General features: G+C 41.4%; 1 long non-coding RNA gene across 1 annotated transcript in view; it reads left to right on the top strand.

Annotated features, from left to right (window-relative positions):
- LOC144761718 (uncharacterized) overlaps nt 1–21,305 on the top strand; it is a 138,796-nt gene that overhangs the window by 97,019 nt on the left and 20,472 nt on the right. The window contains exon 2 of the long non-coding RNA XR_013595866.1: nt 2,382–2,457. This is a non-coding gene — a long non-coding RNA (uncharacterized LOC144761718). The remainder of the gene's footprint in view (nt 1–2,381; nt 2,458–21,305) is intronic.

Genomic DNA, 21,305 nt, shown 5'->3' with positions numbered 1-21,305 from the left:
TTTGATCCCGATAAAGAAAAACAAGCTCTGCTGTAATTCAGGTGTCGAAGCACACCCTGTTGCACTAGGCATCTTTTGTGGGAACCCTATGATGAAGCATGCAACTAATGAATATTAGTGGATGAGGCTTCTTCTACAACAAAATAGAAGCACCCTTTGGCAGATCAAGGGGTCTATCAGGACATAGAGTTAGGCTCTCTCTCATTGGTTATTTAATTAAATTATTTGCCTAATTAGTCAACTAACAAATATGCAAAGGTTTTAATCGGAACATTGGAGTGTTTAAAAATGTAGTTTTATTTCTAAAAGAAAAGTGAAATGCTGTATGCTAGCATATCATTTTGTCTTTTTTGATCCAACACCTGCTTTCTTTTTGTGGGCATATATATCTTTGTCTCAATTAAGGCCACCAATCATTCATACTAGATTCATTGTACTTGTGCTGCTCTCACAAACCAAAATATGGATACCAACTTGAGTTTCTTAGCACCCAATTTTCAATTCCTTCTCCTTTATCGAACATTTTAAACATTTCAATTGTACTTTTTTTCGTATGTATCATCTGCTAATATTTAATTTTCTAAACGGCAGTGGACACCTTAAGTAGGCATTGCAAACCCCTCCGAGACTTTAGACAAAGAATCACTGTTTTTAAGCAATAATATGTCTTGCAGACAGCTGTACTGTTCAGATAGACCTAAAAATGTTATCAAGTGGGATCAGAGTCGTTAACGCTTTCAAGCTATGCTAACTATTGGTTTATAAAGAATGAACAAATTATTTGTATTACACTTGAATATCACATGTTTGAACTTAAAATATGAATGTTTAACTTATGTTGCAGAGGAATATGACTTGTTACAACACGAGTCATCACAACGCGTGCCAACACAATGTGGTGGTTACAATGACTGCGTTGTTACCACGCAAAGCCATTACAACACAAGTCATTACATCGACTTTAGAAATGTATAATTTACTATTCCAACTCCAGCCTATGTAACAGTAGGGAAGGGGTTGGAATAGTAAACTATACTATTTCTAATGTTAGCATGTAGTTTACTGCAAGTTGATGTAATGACTTGCGTAGTAATGGCACTGCGTGGTAACAACGCGGTCGTTGTAACAACTGCGTTGTAAGAGCATCTCGATGTAATGCCAACGTTGTAATGTCTATTTCCCGTTGTAGAAATCAAGGCATAAATTGTTGTCCTTATACACATGGTCATCCAAATGATCAATCATGACCTAAATCCAAAACAATTATAGATGAAAATGAAGTAAAGAGTAAAATATTTAAATGAAATAAATGCATTTGTAGCACTTACAGTAAGTAGAAAACCAAAGTTAAAATAAGTGGAGTGATTCCCAATGTGAGCATGCATACAGCTTGGCGGTCGTTTGAGAGCTGCTTCCCTATATTAGTGCTTATTCTACCTTGATCTAGACTTCTAATATTCACTCATAGAACATCATATGAAGGGTAGCAAGACCTATGTTCGGTGTTTCTGAATTAATAAACATGTTTCTAAGCTTCAGTTTAATGTGCATGTGCATATACCTCACATCAAGTATATCATATATTCTGTAGTGAAATTATTGTTCATTTAAATTTGAAAATTGTGTTTTGCCTCTCAAAGTATTTGATGTATATTGTTATTTTTAATTAGAGTTCATTGAAATGTAAGCCATCCTTATGTAACTGACCAACAAACAACAACTGGTGACTTTCTTCAAGCATTTTCCACATTTTGTCGAGCATTACTGTATAGTTTATCTATTTTACAAAAAGATAGCTGAATGTTTGAACTGAGATCCAGTTGGATTAAAAAAATGACAATTTTCGTATAAGCAGAGTTCGAGACATTAGGGTTGTGAAATACATGCCTGGTTAATTGAGCACAACTTTCATGTTTGTGTAAGGCAACTCCCTTGTACTTCTGTTTTAAAAAATCTGCATCAAATTTCAAACTGCTAGTGTTAGTTAAGACTGCTAAGTAATTTGTTTGAAAATCAGTTTTGCTAATTAAAAAATTGATTATCATATAAGACATCTGGTAAACACCTGTTGCTAAATAGATTGAATGTGATCATCCTGTAATAAAGGTATTGTGAACTTTTGCATGTTTTGAAGTTGGAAAAAGCATATTAACAACAATTGTGTCACTTTTTCACAACTACACACTTAAATAGGTTCTAAACCATTGCTCTCTTAATGTGAATAATATAGTTTATGTTGCAACCCTGAAAGTTGTGTTGCCTTATGTTTACTTTACAATTCATTAAATACATTTAAACAATGAACAAGGACAGTCTTAAGGTATGGCATATCGCCTTGATTTCAGCAATTATCTGACACCTGTCTTTTTTCTTTACACCAGCTGTGTTAAATCAATCATCATGAAGTTGCTAAAGCATTGACGCAAGAGGGAAGCCAGATACGATTTCTTAATGTGGGTAAGTAATCAAACTTATTATAGTGAGGAATACTTAACTGGGAATTGTGTGTCTAAAATTGCAGTGATATTTTTGTAAATAAATTGTCATATATTTCACTCTATCTTCGAGCACCCTTTCCCCTTTCACCATCCACCCCTCAACTCTTCACTCTGTTCGATCATCCCGTATTGTCTCTAAGACTTATCCATTTGTCCTCAGGCTGGTCAATATTTCCACATATCCTCAATAGGCTTTCCATCCATTCCAAGTTGTCTTCCATTACCAGGGGAAACCTCTACGTTAAGCTTTAAAATTGTTATGATCTTTTCTATCAGATAGGAGCCAATTGGTGACCAAATGGTAGCCTTTGGCCCGTACACCTCTGAACCATTTACTCTGACTTTTGGTGTTCCACAGGGATCTGCTCTCAATTCTACATTGTTTAATGTCTATGTGAAACTGCTGGTGGCCATGATAAAGTCGTTTGGTTTGGAACTCACCTCCGGTGTAGACGGTACTCATATGGTGATAGCTATGTATGTTCCCCATAACTTGGGGGATGGTAATTTCCATGACTACATGACAGAAACTGGAAAATGGACGGGCCAAAACTGTCTCCATCTTAATTCAGGGAAAATGTAAGTGATTCCGTTTGGGAATAACCCATCCCTATCGCCTCCTGCCTTGTGGCCTGAGGAAATGGGCCAACTTCAGTGAAAAAGGCTAAAAATCTAGGAGTAGTAATGTACAATAGGCTCACCTTCAGAGTACAGGTAAATGCTGTCACTTCCTCAGCCTTCTTTATAGTTAGGATGCTTATAAAGATCCTTTCTTTCATCCCCTTAAACTCTCGGAAAACTGTAATGTCATCTCTGGTGCTTGTCAAACTGGATTACTGCAATGTCCTCTTCCTGATATGCAGCATCTGCATCTATAGGCTTCAGGTAGTACAGAATACTGCAGCCAGAATATTAAAACAGACACCTAAACATTCTTCCAACTCACAGGTTATCAATAAATTTCACTGGTGCCGGTTAGGCAGCGTGTGAAATCTAAGGTACTATGCCTGGCCCATAGGACCCTTATGGCATTGGTCCTGTTTTTCTGCAGAACTCATTTAAATGGTATAGATAAAGAAGAATGCTCCGATTCGTGGCCCCCATTAAATTATAGACCTACAGATTTAGTTTCTCAAACTGGGGTGAAGAAGCTTTGTCATATCAACAGCTAAAGAGTGGAACCTTCTTCCTCTCCAAATCAGAACCATGCTCTTGTCAGGAAGGCTCTTGAAACATAGCTATTTGCAAATTAAGGAACTCATCAGGCATCATATCAGATCACTTTGAGCTTAGTGCCTTGACACCCAAGGGTATTGGTTGTGCTCTAGAAACATTTATAACATACCCTCATAGACCACCCACTCCACAATCCTGCACTAACCCACGTCATGTTTACATGTCTCTAGGTCTGGGGCCTTCCTGGCTCCCCATAGCTTTGAAATATTCCTTTTAGCCACTACCAGACCCACTGTCATCCATGTCTGCGGCGCCCTGTTGATGTCTGTATCTCCCCAAATATTTAGAACACATTGTTTGTGAAGACACTTTTGCCCTCACCTCCTATCTCATGCAGGCACTACACAACCACCATCCAGTATTCCTGCAGTACTGGGCAATCCCAGAGGACATGAAAGAACCTATCTGTCCGCAGTCACAGAGACAATGTGTGTCCCCTGTCCTGACCATATTTGTCATTGTCGTTAGGGCATAATAGGAGCAATGAATGATCTGTAGCTGGGTTAGACTAAACTCTGAGCATATGGCCACACTACTCCCACTCTCCATTCTCTAAGCCTCCCACCTCCTGCTCCTACTGCTCCCTTAACTGCTTCAAGACATCGTGAATATGATGAAGAAGTTTCTTATAGGTCAGTGACATGGCCTTTCGGAGCATAAATTTGTCCAACAATCTATCCCTTAGCTGTGAAAATTCCGGGAGGTCTGTCCCCCTTGGTAAAACCACTCTAAGCGCATATCAGATGCGCATATATCTACACTTTTTGAAGGATGATAATTAGTATTCCCACTGCAGTTCAGGCCAGGGGATGATGTTTTGCCTTTTTCACTCCACTTTTTACTGAATTTATTATGTTGGCCTTAGGACTCTGTGTACTTTACCACTGCTAACCAGTGTGAACATGCCTGTGCTCTCTCCTTTAAACATGATTGTAGAGACATGTATCATATACCCAGGATCTATAAATTACAGGCTACCAGTGGGCCAGCAGCACTTCTAGTGCCACCCACTTAAGAAGCATCTTAAAACATGTCCCAGGGCTGCCACTGCAGGTTGAGTGCAGGTTTTAACTGCTTTATCGACTTGGCATTAAAACCCCCTGGCCAAGCCTTCAACTCCCATTTAAGTACATATACGTCACCCCTAAGGTAGGACCTAAGTAGCCCATATGACAGGGTGCTGTGTAACTAAAAGGTTAGACGGGTACTTTTAAGTTTTACAAGTCCTGGTAGTGCAAAACTCCTGATTTCATTTTTCACTACTGTGACACCTACCCCTCTCTTAGGATAACATTGGGAATTCCTTATCACATTTATTAGACTCATTTCCAAATAGGAGCTGGTCTTTATATCATGTTTGGTATCTTCACTGTGGCTTCGACCCAAGGCCAAGTTCGACAACAACACTTCCTCTTCAGACACCTCCTGCATCCTAGCCCCACTAAACTTTACCTTCTCAGAATATTTTCCTCAGTAAACTTACTAAACCTGAGGGAAAGCACTAACCGGAGCCCAATCCGTTTCTTGTATCTGATTGCGCTCCATTGCGTTCTGATATATTTTTCAACTTTGGCCTGGTCGCATGCCACTAGATGTTCACTGTTGATGCGTTGAACTTTCAGGTGCTAGTTTTTACTAAAAGTAAAAGCATTACAAATTCATCACTCCTGTTCTACTGATTGGATTTTTGCCATTGTGTGGTGTCAAATTATTTATTAAAATTTAGACTATCTTTCTAAATTGGTGTGGTATTTTTCTTGTGTGGTATTTTCACTTTATTGCTGTTTGTGTGCTTCATAAATACTTTACACATTGCCTCTAAGTTAAGCCTGACTGCTTTTTTGTGCCTAGCTACCCAGGGTTAAGCACAGTTTAGTGCCTTTTTGTGGTTTGCCCTGCAATGGATTGTGGTTGTTGTCTGACCGGGCTCACATCCCAGGCAACCAACATCCCAATTTCCCACACTCGGCTTTACCTTTCATGGATACAGAGTGTTCACTGTGCCATCTAGGCTACCTAATGCAATATGGGGATCCTTTTTCTGCCCATTGTTTCTTTTGAACAGCTGCACTAATTGAGTTCATCCATCCATCTTTCTCTGGCGGGAATCTTCTTCCCATCAGGTCACCAATTTTCTCCAGGCAGCGAATACTTACAGGCAGTCCATTGCTTCCCTGGACGGGCAGAGTTATTTTGCTTTGGCTTTCCTGCCACATTTTGTAAATGTACCTATCAATTGCCTATACTGTCATACAGATTAAGGCTACACACTCTTCTACTTCTAATCTTCCACCTAATGATTGACAATTTGTATACCTGGACTATTATCTTTGCTACCATTCAAATATTTTGGCAAGGATTCTCCACCCATGGACTCAGGCCTTCGAAAACTCTCCACGTTTACTCCAAATGCCAGCATGGTACCACCAGAGGTGCTGACCTTCAAATAGCAGTATTGAAAGAAATCAATGGAAAACACAAAAACACAGATTTCTCCAATACATCTCGATTGGAGTCCGAGGCTATAAAAACCTTGGCATCAGACCCATCCATCACCATCAAAGAAGCGGACAAGTGAGGGGCCATCGTAATCATGTCCACCTCAGATTACAGAACAGAATGTCTATATCAACTCAGTAACACCCGCTACTATAACCACCTCACTGAGGACCTGACACCTGGCCTCTCCACATGCATCAAACTGATGGTGACCACAGTGCTCAATCAGGGGTAGATCACAAAGCATGAAGTGGGCTTCCTGATCAACGACTCCCCCAAAATGCCCTATTTCTCTTTGGCGTCGCTACATCGATGATATCCTGGTGTTTTGGACAGGAGATGCGCTTCTCATCCCCATCTTTCTCACTTGGGTAATAGCCTGAACACCTACCTGAAATGTATGGCTAACAGCTTGGACACAGAGCTACCTTTCCTAGACCTCATGATCCAACGCAGACAAGGCAGACTAGAGACCATCACCTTTAAAAAACGTATGGATAGTCACAGCCCTTTACTGTACACCAGCTTCCATCCAAAGGCCCTTAGGGAGAACCTCTCCCATGGACAGTTTTTACGCATAAGGCTTAACTGCAGCAATGTGGGGGACTTCAAAACACAGGCAGCTGCACTCGCAACTGACCTGTCAAAAAGACAATATCCCATTAGACAAATCAATCAGGCACAAAAAAGAGCATGCAACACCAATAGAATGTCACTATTGGAAGGGCAAACTAAAAACAACACTGCCCACGTGACCTGTGTGACCACCATCACTCCAGAGTCCAATATCATAAAACGAGCCATCACCAAAAACTGGAATATCCTTCAACTAGGAGACCACACCATAGAAAAACCCAGATTTGCCTTCAAATGAATAGAAAACCTAAAAGATCTACTCATTAACACCAGACCAAAAAGGAGACCTCCTGCAGTCACCAATACCCTATGGAACTTGCCACCAGTGATAGCATTTTCAATGCTGGCATTGCACCATCTTCCCCCTTACGAAAGCTTCCAAAAACATCATGGTTACCGACACTCTAAGATGGTACCAAAACAAACACACCAATTGCAATACACGCAATTGTATCTATCTCATCACCTGCCCCTGTCAGTTACAATATATAGGCATGACCACCCACCTAGTAAAAATCAGAAGGACAGAACATAGAAGTAACATCAGATGTAAAAAAACAACACAAAACTTTACACACATTTCGCTGACCACACCACACCATCAATGATCTATCATGGACTATTCTGGAAGCATTCCCACACATGTCCAAGGAGGCACTTTTTGAGAAAAGAGCAAAATTGGGTTTTCAAACTGTCCTCACATACACGAGGTCTGAACGATGACATTCCTTGGGCTCAGCTCAACTGTTCATGAATATCCCTCTCTACACTTGATCATTCCATATGTGTCTACTTGGGACCAGACCACATTGGATCACAGGTCCCTAACAACCACCATCTAGATATGTTATTTTAACTGACATACCACATCCAACATTCCACCTTGCGAGGCATATGGCCCCTTTTAATCCAGTCACCCAGTATAAATACCATAGATCAGGCTCCCTTTTGTCCATATAGGTCACCTTTCAATTGGAGGACCACAGCCCTCAACTACATATACCACCCATAATAATATATGGAACACTTCCTGCCTCTCTAGTTGACTTGACACATACCGCAAATCAGGCGCCCCCCTCTCTTCATATAGGCGACTTCCCATTATGAGGACCATGGCCTTGTTATAACACTACACACCCAATATGGCCGCCAAACTTGGCTATGCGTCTAAGTCCTTCGCAGTTGCAACATCACCCACCAAATATGGCTGCCAACACTGTCCATGCTTTTAATACTCTCCCGTGGGTCCACTTTATTCGTTATGCTATTAACCACTTACCCATGATGTCCGCCACCGTTCACGCACCAGACTATCGGTAAGATTTCATTTATAAGACTCCAACCCAGAAGTCACCTCCACGGGGCTCAGAGCCAGGGTAGGATCACCGCAGGTTGCCAGACCCCCCTGCCACCACGAGCCACTAAGTGCTCTGCCTTACCCCTTCAGCCTTTGACCATCCTTAATTCTGGTGAGTTTTAGGCGCCATTGAGGGTATTGGCTGAGATTTTGCGCGCCTTATGTATGTATAAGTCTGTCGCTGTTGTTTGTTGTGTATTGTCAACTTATTTTCATGTAACTTAAACGCGATCACTACGGCTTCTATGACTTACTTTCTGCACATTATGAAGACATGCCGGCGACCTCACAGGCATCACGCCTGCTACCATACGACGCCCGGTTTTGATCCCAACAGTTAGCCTACTATGAATAAGGACTGATCATTACACTTCAGACGCACTATGCAGCCACTTAACACCTCAAGGCCACTGCGTGGCCACTGAGTTTTTATATTTTATATTTCTTTTACTTACTAGCATCATATTTCAACCCTAAACAATCCTACGTACAAGTTGCCAATCTGCCAATGCGTTCACCAACAGTAGCGATTTAATCCGCACCCCAAGTACCATGCAACCGGGCACCCTTACTCGATAGTCATGCTACCGGCACAACAACCTATGGCTGTATTTGTTATACGTCCATCTGTAGAGCGTGGCATTCACTAAACTCCTCTACCTTACCAGCTTCGGTACAGCACCATTGTTTCTGTCAACACCCCCTGCCCTCCCATCGCCACAAGATACTAAGATGGGTCGATGTGATCAATATTCTAACAGACAGTTCAAATATGGCAAAAAGGTTACCATGTTTTCCGATTCTTCCGAGTCAGATGGAGAGGGTCAATTTGGAGCACCAGCCTCCAAACTCAAAGATTTGAAAATAGTAGCCAAAGAGGCCCCCCGGGTTTTTTAGGGAGGCGCCAAAATCGTCGAGGAAATTGGAGACCACAGTATCCACCACGGTTCCAACCCAAACCACATCTGGATTACAAGCAATATCAATCAGATCCCCAGATGGGGTACAACCAATATCTAGAGACAAGAAACAAGAGATATTGGCGGGAGCAGCGACCATACCCATATTCAATCTGAGTGGGACAGCTCTCTCCCACTCAGTTGTATCGGTACTCACAAATGGTTTAACATTTGCTCCTCACTCAGGATTAAACAATTTTGTACTGTTTAGAGATTTACAGACGTTTTTTCAGAAAAGTCAGATTACATTTTTTTTCTCTGACCGGCCTAGTGAATATGAGAATGTGAACCCATCAGGGCTCACATTAAAATCTACCTTCACACCTACTGTTGATCAAATGCCGCCTGAAGTAGCTATCTTTGAAAAAGTCCTATACAACAAATTTGTGAATATAACTAAATAGGTCCAGAAAACACCGTTCAATATGGACAAAGATGTATATAAAGCCCTAGAGATGTTGAAAACATGTAAAGATAAAGTCATTAAAACTTGTGACAAAGATGGCGAAATAGTTGTCTATGACACTTCCACCTATGTGACCGAAATGGAAGAAATGTTGGGTGACACTAGGTTTTATCTACCCATAGCCAGAGGCCCTACCAAACAAGTCATTGCCAAAATTCGTAGACTTACTAATCAAGCTCTACAAGATGAAGACATATGCCAAAAAGAATGGGCTTACCTCAATGTAGAAACACCAAGAATGGCCAGCATCTACGGAATCCCTAAGGTGCATAAGGATATATCGAACCCCCCCTTAAGACCAATAGTAACAGTTATTGAGCCATTGGCCAAATATGTGGATGCCTTTCTTTGCCCTTATGTATCGAGAACACTAGCCTTTGCCCAGGACACAAGGCACATTATCAATCTTGTAGAAAATGTAACATTTCGCACGATAGGCAGTTTCTAGCTACTATGGATATAGAAGCTCTGTACAGCTATATCCTGATTAAAGGTGCTATCACAGCTGTGCATTGGTTCATCCATATATATAAGATACAATGCCCAACACTATTTGTTTTAGAGTGCGTTAAGATTGTCCTCACTGACAACGTGTTTGAATTCAATACACATCTCTTTAAGCAACAACAAGGTGTCAGTATGGGCGCATCTTGTGCCCCTACTATTGCTAATATATACATGAGACATTTTGAGAAAAAATATGTATTTAATGAAATTGCCCCTTTCTATGAGTCAGTGACCAATTGGTCACGATTCATTGACAACGTTTTCTTCATATGGAACGACATCCATGAGAATTTGCTCCAGTTTATCGAATGAATAAACTTATGTGATGATAATATACATTTCACACATACCATCAATACAGAGAAAGTGGAATATCTAGATGTGCTGATCAAGTGCAGTGAGGGGGTCCTGGCTGTTGACTTATTCGTTAAGCCAACGGCCAGGAACACCCTCCTGCATTATGATAGCTATCCCCCAACAGTCCAAAAAAACAGTATCCCCTTTGGAGAATTTTTGCGCCTCAGGCGCAATTGCACGAAAATCTGCGATTATGATCACAAAGCAGAGGACAAGAAGATCAAGTTCCTCGCTAAGGGTTACCCCAGAAAGATTGTCCGAGACTCATATAAAAGGGCTCGTTTCTTTCATCGCCATCACCTTTTACAGAACACCAAGACTAAAAAGGACCCTAGCCTCATATTCATTACACGCCATTCAATGTTAAATGAGAGGATACGGCAAGCAGTGTATTCTAGCTGGCAGATCTTGAATGCTGATGTCCCTAACAGAGACGCACTTGCAAAACCGATGTTAGCCTATATAAGGAATAGAAACATCAAAGACCATGTGGTACGTTCTCGTATGAATCAGGCAGCAACTACAAAACAAATGAGTATCACAGGTCTTCAAACAGTAGTAGGTTATTTTAAATGTGCTAACTGTAAATCCTGTGAAGCAGCAATAGATTCACCAATGCTACACTTCAATGGGCAAGTAATAATACCAACAGATTTAAACAACTGCAGGACATCTAACGTCAGTTATTTGATAATTTGCCCATGTGCTTTGGGATATGTGGGCGAAACAGGGAGAGCCCTAAACGTGAGGCTAACAGAGCACAGGTCTGCTAATAGGACGCAAAAAACTACAGCACCTATGGTAGGCCACTACTTAGAAAAAAAACACACACCAGATGAAATGCACTGGTATATACTTGAGAGAATTTCTCCGAAACAAGGGAAATCCATGGAGTCCATTCGACAAATGAGAGAAGTTTACTGGATTTTTTTTTTAGGTACAGCGTCTAAAGGCCTGAACCATGAAATACCATGGGATCAGGCAATTAACTAAAGGGATATAGTCATCTTGATTTAATGCATACATATGGCTAACTATTTCAACTGAATTCCGTTTATTTCTATTCTAGGGAAGAAAATTCCATCATAAAATAGATTTGTATGGGAAGAGTTACTAAATTAGGTGAGGCTCTATTTATATATTACACAGGTGATAACATCAAAGAAACAGTTAGTCTTTTACCATAATTTGTAATAAACAACTCCATTCTATTATCTAATACCAAATTGGTATTTCACTTCCCCTCCAATATAATTAATGACACATAGTTATTAGGGATTAATTTATCCCTAAGTATTCCATCTAAATTAGAATCAATAGGTGTACCAATATTAAGATCTCATAAGATTTATATGTCCTTGTATATTTTTGAACAGCAGAATTAATTCTTAGAGTCTTAACATTCTATAGTAGTGGATGCAATACACCAATATGGCGGTTCTACCTTCATATTTATATAAATCTAAATACTGGACAATATCGCTAGCAGGTTTCTTCATTAATGTAGCTTGAAAACATCAGAATAAAAAAGCGGCTTCTCTTTTTCTTTTTGGCTACCAATATTCTGTTCTTATTATTTCCAACATATTGGTACCGCTTTATCCTGAAGTTGATAGTGAGACAAAGGGAGATGGTGGCTTTATTTATTTTTAGAATACCATCTGCATTAAAATTAGAAACAGCAATAATAGCGATATAGACCTATTAATCTTCACGCATATATGTATGGCATAGATTAAAGGAACTACTTTGAGGGATCTTATCGTTTTGTAACAACATATGCAGTTTCCAACATGGCGGACCCATATACACACTCAACCCGAAACAAGGACGCAGGACTATGATGTCATCGCGTGCCGCACGTAGATAACGTGAGGCCATTTTAAGGGCGAGAACTGGTTGACCGCGTTTGTATCATGGTCCGTGGACGTATTACATACCGTGCAAGACAGATGGAGGTAAGAGCTTGTTAGTCAGCGCACACTGCTACAATTACAAGAACAGGCAGAAATGTATTACTAATCGGGCTAAAGGCACAGTCAAGTTGTGTCTATTTTGTATATATATTCTAGCTTAATGTTTCAAGCTTCGTAGTAGGCACGGCACCTATCGGGGTCGGCAAGCGATTTTTCAAGACAGTATTAGACCAAGAAGGAGGAGTTAGTATCTTGACATATGTAAGGGATTCCTTCCCCTAGCAACATATATTGAGGATATTAGTGCCGCTTATATATATCGATATCTTTGGACATACAGGCTAGTTGCGGAATATGTTGTACTTTACAAACCCCCACCTCCACCTATTTCCGTGGTCCGTGGACGTATGACATACCGTGCAAGACAGATGGAGGCAAGAGCTTGTTAGTTAGCGCGTACTGCCACGATTACAAGAACGAGTAGAAATGTATTACTAATCGGGCTTAAGGCACAGTTAAGTCTTGTCTATTTAGTATATATATTCTAGCAAAATATTTTAAGCTTCATAGTAGGCACGGCATTTATCGGGATCTGTAAGTGATTTTTCAAGAGAGTATTAGATCAATAAGGAGGAGTTAGTATCTTGACATATGTAAGGGACTCCTTCCCCTAGCAACATATATTGAGGATATTAGTGCCGTTTATATATATCGATATTTTTGGCCATAAAGGCTAGTTGCGCAATATGTTGTACTTTACAAACCTCCACCTTTTTCTTTCTTTTTGGTCATAACAGACAAGGAAGAATTTGTTAGTAGTAGCTTAATTTCCTTCATGTCGTTTCTGCTAGGCCACATCATGATCCCTTTATGTATACTTCGTCAACTTGGACCAATACAATTCCAGGCTATCCCTCGAAGCATTTAAACTGCTTAATAATACAGAGGTCAGTATGCTATATACTAACATTGTACATATAAGGCAGGAATAGATAGGAATATAATCCCTAAAAATTGAACCATTTATAATGGATTCATTTTAACTTTAGTTACAGGTACACATATTGATAAAAGGCTGTAAAATTAGAACTTGGTACACCAAAATTAAAATGTCATAACATAAGGTGAGTGTTCTGTGAATGATCTTGATAATAATGAGGACAGTAGTTATGGATAGTAAAAAGTTAAATAAAGTTATAATAAGTAATAAAAGCCCATCTACATTTTCAGCCCCGTCTTACATTCCCTACAATTCAACTATTGATCAGTCTATCTCCGTTGTGAAACCTAGGTGGGAAATAAACTATAGACGAACATCATTTAGATAGTTTAGGTAAGCGACCTGACAGCTTAACAAGCAGGATTTCACACACAAAACATAGCGCTCTAAACTATCGTTTTTTGCCATTTCAGAGATACTACATATTATCAGCCATTGTATTCAGATATGATGTAATTCAGAAAAAGAATGGAATAGTGCTGGTAAGATGAGACGAATTGCTATGCTATTGATTAGGTATAAGACTATATAGATATAAACATTGGAGATTGGGTACGGACGAGTGGACCGAAAAAGCGTCTATTCTTCATCTGAGTTTACATTGGAACTCTTACCACCAGTACTTATGCCTTGAAAAAGTTTTAGTGCAAGACGAAACGCGTGTTGGTAAATCATGTGCTGGGGGATTTTATACGAATACTTTTTTCAATAAAGAGCTGATGAAATTACAAGAAGATTGACTATGAACTTACTTTTGAATCGTCTGGATCTTTGCATCTGAAGATTATATTTGCTACCCTTTGTCCTATTGTCCAGTAGAGGGTTTATTGATCCTGAATGAATTATTACTTAGTTGAAATTTGAAAGAGAGACTGATAAGGTGTGCTTTGGGTAGCCTCAACTTTGTTTTTTCTATATGGTTTTCACTGCTTGTGGGTTCCAACAGCACTTTAGGGTAGTAGGTGCTTGAGGCAGATAGCACCCGAACTTTATACATATGTTGTGCTCTACATGAATTGTGTCACGCTCTACATGATGCACAAAATACAACTGTAGCTGGTGAATTGTGCAACGTCTCCTTAGGGAACACTACTACCCAATCTTTGCAGTATATTTATTGAATATATGTGTGTAAATGTTGTTTATGAGATGTGAAATAATTTATCAGATAAAGTAATAGAAAAAGAAATGAAATAAAAAAAATATTTTTATAAGATAATAGTTTGTTTTGCATGAATTGAATACAGATCTATGTTTTGAATGCTACACTGTATATTCCCAACACTATGCCCGGTGCACTAGGTTTTTCCAAATAAACTCCCATCGCCTTCCACCATGTGCGCCAATGCACGACACGAAGTTAACCTAGCCACCAAGGGAGCACGTCAAACTCTACCCACTTAAAAGTAATTTTATTTGTCTGCAGTGTCTGAAATGTCCTTGGTTTCTCCTTTTTATTAACTCCCCCCATTTCCTCTAGGTCTTTCGCACCCCAGGACAATGCCAACTGGGGTCCGCTACCGGGTCTGGCTACCTTACTATAATTGATCGAATCAGCCCTACGGTAGTGCACACTTACTGCACAATTTTCACATATGGTCCTGAAGAAGTGCCACTAGACCCGTTAGGGGCTCAACATGCACAAACATGTCGACCAATAACACTACTTTAGCCCTATGGGAACATTACACCCTTGCAGGGGCTTACCCATAGTTTAATTAGGCTAGAGCTATCATAGGAATACGATACATTACAGTAGGACAGCTCTAGACTTATTTTATCTCACTAGCCCAGTGCACTACCCAGCCCTCACACCCGCACACACCCAACGGCTTCTTCAAAAGATCTTAGCCAAAGAGCCCCGTTTACGCTGGCCCGTCGGGAATTTCAGCGCCGGCCCGACAAGGAGCAAGGCCCAATGTTTAAGCATGACATCCTCCGAGCATGTGTGAGGGCATCAAGAAGAAAGACCTCCCTTTCCCTTCCCCTTTCCCTAGGAACTGCACACCCCTTTGAAACTCATTACGCCCTGGAGCTTGTGTGCAGAACCTGCCAAATAAAGCTCCTGGTTCCCCTTTTTTGTGACATAGCTTTCCGTGTAATCATCCCTATGTATTTAATTAAACAGGGGCATGTAATTATATAGATCACCCCATTCGCATTGCAATTAGTGTGATTATTCAATCGCCAAGGTGTCTCAAGACCTATATCCAGTTGTATAGTGTGATGGGTAAATGGACACACCCCTCATACAAACCTACATTGGATGACGCAAAACACCTTGTGCTCCTCTCCTGAGGGAGAGTTGTAGCCCATACTGTGTACCTTGCGGTTGCAGTGTGTAAGAGGGAACCCAATGATGAAGCATGTCATCTTAGGATGAGTGAGGGTTCTCGTCTTAACAAATACAGTTGTCTGTTCCCTAGCATATATAACACATTTTTCTGAGATCAGTACATAGACCATCCGGTTACCTTTATGTGAGTTGAGTATTATGGAGTGGTACTGTGGATGGTAATAATTCCTCCTTATAAGAACCCCTATAGTGTGATAACATAGGGATGTGTGCCATGTGGACTCTTCAGTTGTCTCTACACACAAAAAACACGCAGTTTGCCTGTGTGTTAAGGTGCAGGACTTCTAAGGGTGACACAACAGGTGCTGCAGCTCTTGTAGGCCTTTATTGGTCACAGTGCCTTTGGTAACAATGGTATCTTTTACAAGGGGCTTACCTGTGGGCAGGGATGTGTCAATTGTGGATCCATAGGTACAGTCTTGGCAAAGAACACAGGACCTGGGAACATGATTGGCAGGGAAACAGGGCACATGAAGTCAGGATGCATAAGATGTCAAGCACAAATGAGGGGTAACCATGGAAAAAGGGTCACTTTCCCTAGGATATATAACACATTTTTCTGAGATCAGTACATAGACCATCCGGTTACCTTTATGTGAATTGAGTATTATGGAGTGGTACTGTGGATAGGTACAGTCTTGGCAAAGAACACAGGACCTGGGAACATGATTGGCAGGGAAACAGGGCACATGAAGTCAGGATGCATAAGATGTCAAGCAACAAGTGAGGGGTAACCATGGAAAAAGGGGCACTTTCCCTAGCATATATAACAAATTTTTCTGAGATCAGTACACAGACCATCCGGTTACCTTTATGTGAGTTGAGTATTATGGAGTGGTACTGTGGATGGTAATAATTCCTCCTTATAAGAACCCCTATAGAGTGATAACATAGGGATGTGTGCCATGTGGACTCTTCAGTTGTCTCTACACACAAAAAACACGCAGCTTGCCTGTGTGTTAAGGTGCAGGACTTCTAAGGGTGACACAACAGGTGCTGCAGCTCTTGTAGGCCTTTATTGGTCACAGTGCCTTTGGTAACAATGGTATCTTTTACAAGGGGCTTACCTGTGGGCAGGGATGTGTGAATTGTGGATCCATAGGTACAGTCTTGGCAAAGAACACAGGACCTGGGAACATGATTGGCAGGGAAACAGGGCACATGAAGTCAGGATCCATAAGATGTCAAGCAACAAGTGAGGGGTAACCATGGAAAAAGGGGCACTTTCCTACACAAATGAACTGGGACACAAACCCCTTCTTCTTACTCCTTGGGCTTCCTTTCTAATTCTCAATCCCAATGATGACCCGGTCATTAGTGTGAGCCGAAATGCATTTGACTTGCACCCTCTGAACAGGGCCTAATTTATACAAAAAATAAGTGTCAGGGCCCCGTCAGGAGGCCACTGCAGATTGCATTACCCAGCCCCTGCCAATTCCTAATAGTCACACCCAACAAGTGTGACAATACAGACTATTCCAGACCCCCAAAGCTATAAGGATGGCTTAAGCAGCAGGTATAAGAATTTTTTCTTCATACTGAAATAATAAACAACTGTTGCTGTGTTGATCATTAATTTAGGCAAACAGAGCCACCATGTGGCTGACTGTTATAAGTGCTGTGTTGATAATTCACTGTTGGTGCCAAGCACCTTAAACTACAGTTCGAATTAGGCTGCATATGAACAAACATTGATATAGTCATGTCTGTTTTGTAATCTAAAAATGTTTTGCATATAAATTAGGCCTTTCATTGCTTTTCCACATCTCCTTCCTCATTTTAATTTTTTTTGTGTGATTCACCTACAGCACCGAGCAAGTTTTTTCCACAAAATTCATATCTCAGTGATCAATTCTTTTATATTTTAGAATATCATTGTTTATGTTTTCATGGGGAAGAGGAGTTGACCTAACGGCTAGGGCGGTCGACCTCGAAACTGATGGAACTGGGTTCGAGACGCTGAACATCCTGTGATTCTGGGCAAATCTCTTAATTTCCTCGAGCCAAAAAAAAATGAATGTGTCCTCATGTAATGCAACTGGTGCTATGTAAAGCGCTGTGATACTAGATTCAGTTCAAGTTCGCGCTATATAAAACTCTATAAAATAAAAAATGGTGCTCAGAAATATGTATTTCCCAATATTACAGTGTGAATTGCTATTGAATATGTCCTTAAATTGAAATGCCCTGTAAATGAACTCTTAGGAACCACAGTTGTCTCTTACTATATTACGTAGCATAAAACATTATACTAATTGTGGTGTTCCCAACGAATGTAGAGACTGGAACACGATGTGATGAAGAAGCAGGTAGGGTTTTATTCAATACCACACTACTATTTGGGGAATACTGTAGAGCTATACAACTCTGGCGTAGACATCTGAACCTACTCTTTAATGGTCCAAAGGTTCCTTCCACTAGCGACCTTGTTCGTCTATGTGCTATGTTATGTCTCTTCTCATTAGCTGTATTAGCATTAAGGTAATGAAGTGAGCATCGAAAGTCATATTGAATAAGAAACATCACTTTCAGAGAAAAGGTCCATTTCGAACATTAAATTTTTTTACAGTAATAATTCAATCACAGTGCATTTACTGAGACTTGCCAAATAGTAATCTGTCTCTAAAATCTCTTCTTGTCAAACAATTGTACGTGCCACGATGCATGAAAATGTATGAATAGTGTACTCGTACAGTAACATGGTACAAGGTCTATAAAAAAACATAGCAAACAATATTTAAAGTATCACACAGATAAAAAAGAATGTCTATTGAATAGATATTCCCCCGGCAAGATGGCAGTCGTGTAGAACAACTGTGAGTGATGGAGGCAGTGGAGATGAGCGTGTAACCCTGGTCTGACCGCGGATGCCGAAGGGTACCACATTACGGCAATACGGCATGGAAACTCACTTATAACATTTCCATAACAGTTCCTTAACATTTTCCACGAAATAACTGGTGAGAAAACGGAGGAGAAAGGCGAGATCAGTCGATCAGCTGCTCGGTGAACGACTAATGTTCCGGCCTATCACCTGCCGCGGGCCCATTGGACGTCTGCTCCGGGAGCTAACGCGAGCGGTGAGAGCAGCGGGAGGCAAAGTCTATGCGGAGTGAAGCAGGCAGGTGATTCCCGCATCAGCGAAAGGAGAAGCCTATGCGGAGGGGAGGAGCGCGGAGGCACGAAATCCGCGAAGTCAGCGGGGCAGACAGGGGATCCCTGCATCAAGGAGAGGCTGCCGAATCCGAGGGGTAAACAGGATCAAAAGTCTGAGAGGAGTCATGGCGCCGAAATTGAATACGATTTCAAAAGCCGCCGCGAAAAGGAAAGCAGCTGCTGAAGCCGCAGCTGAGAATGAAGAAGGGATACTCATCAGACGAGGCAGACGCCCCCGGTAAGGAGACATCAACATGGGAGTAAAGTTAAGTCGGCAACTACCCCTATCATTGATATGCTAGCTAAAATGGGCAAAGAGAAAGACCTCAAAGCCGGCGCAGTGGCTGTAGAGAGGGGGCAGGAAAAGGTGACTGCTGAGGGGGGGGGGCAGTTATACCCCCTTATCTGTCGGAAACAAGTGCGGAATCTCCTAGTAGCTCAGCGGAGACTAACTTAAAAACGGCTGGGGAATTCAATGGCCCAGATTCGAAGAAGGAGGCTATAGAGGCTCAGGAGGGGGCTGGAGAAAACTCAGAGGTTGTAATTTTGAGTGCAAATGAGGCAATAGAAAAGAAATCTGCAGTAGCCCAAGAGGGTACCACGGATAACATGGATAATATGGTTAATATGGTGAACCACCCTGGTCATGAAAAGCCAATTGATAAAGATAAGGAAAAAAACCCCAGCGAATGCTTCTTTTCTGTCTCAGAAGGCGGTGAGTGGTCGGAGGATGACAGCTCAGTACAGGAAGGAAGTAATTTGGATACAGAAAGCGAGCCAGAATATGGTCCTGACCCTCATATATCTTCAGCTAGACCACCTGCTGGGATTAAAATCCAGGAGCTTAGTTGGGACCACTCGTCAGACTCTCCCTTACTTGGGAGTTCACACAGGGAGGCAGCACAGATGTCCCTTTTAGAGGTGATACACAAAGAGATCCTTGCTCATAGAGAAGTGACTCGCCAGGACAGCCGTAAGGCACAGGCGGCTGTTAGAAAAATGCAAGGCGCAGTAAGGAAACTGTCTAAAGTGTGTGTCAACCTAGGCGACCGAGTATCGAACTTAGAGGAAAGAGTGGTCTCAACGGAGGCTGAGTCGGCGGCTGCCACTACTAAGGTGGATGCCCAAAGTGCCCAGATAACGGACATACAATGGAAGCTGGAGGATTTGGAGAACTGGCAAAGGCGGAATAACCTTTGAGTCTTAGGAGTACAGGAGGGGGCCGAAGGGTCGGATGTAAGAGCTTTTATCATCAAGCTCTTTGAGCAAGCTTTTGTCGATCTTCCTGGTTGGAACTGGGCAGAGGAAATACAGCGAGCACATCGTACTCCGTTTAAGCCAAAAAAACATACAAAGGAAGCGGATAAGCCTAGAGCGATATTGATATTCTTGGGCAACTTTTTATTGAGACAAGCAATATCGGGAAAAGCAAGACCAGACGCACGAAAAACAGTTGGGGAGATTTCATTTTTTGTTAGGCCGGACTTCTGCCATATAACAGTAGAGAGACGTTGGAGATTGAGACAGTTGATATTACCTTTTCAAGCTAAAAAGATGCAGGCTTACTTGATCAATCCGGCGCAATTAAAAATAATTAATGCTGGCAGAACACTGTATTTCACGTCGGAGGTGAAAGCTAAAGAATATCTGGACTCTCAAGGGGCATGAGCATGAGAAAATAATGTGGACTGGTATATCGATAACGCCTCGATAAGACGGTCAATAATTTACAACAAGGGGTGGTGATGGACAGAGTCTCTGAATTAAGCAGAGTACTCTCACCCAGTCAAGAGATCAGGGCTAGATCCAACACCGTTTTTTAGCTCATTGCACCATCCCAGTTTCAGAACCTGGCTGTATGCAAATTAGTCTGTACCTGGCCCAGTGCATCATGGGAACAGGGCAGACCAGACTACAAAAGCCAATTCTTACACTGGGAAGGAAACAAGCTTCCGGGGACCGGTTTCTGCCATTTCAGGCGTCTTCGGCCCGGCTTGCTTGAATCCTGATGGTGCAATGAGCAAGGGACTCACATCTGAGTATACCCTTCCACGCTTAGGGTGGACAAAATAATTTACAACAAGGGGTGGTGATGGACAGAGTCTCTGAATTAAGCAGAGTACTCTCACCCAGTCAAGAGATCAGGGCTAGATCCAACACCGTTTTTTAGCTCATTGCACCATCCCAGTTTCAGAACCTGGCTGTATGCAAATTAGTCTGTCCCTGGCCCAGTGCAGACTAATTTGCATACAGCCAGGTTCTGAAACTGGGATGGTGCAATGAGCTAAAAAACGGTGTTGGATCTAGCCCTGATCTTTGGACTGGGTGAGAGTATTCTGCTTAATTCAGAGACTCTGTCCCT

This window comes from Lissotriton helveticus, chromosome 6 (genome assembly GCF_964261635.1).
Source record: "Lissotriton helveticus chromosome 6, aLisHel1.1, whole genome shotgun sequence".
Classification (NCBI taxonomy): domain Eukaryota; kingdom Metazoa; phylum Chordata; class Amphibia; order Caudata; family Salamandridae; genus Lissotriton; species Lissotriton helveticus.
Note: the sequence above shows the minus strand (reverse complement) of the source record. Positions and strands in the feature narration are given on the sequence as shown.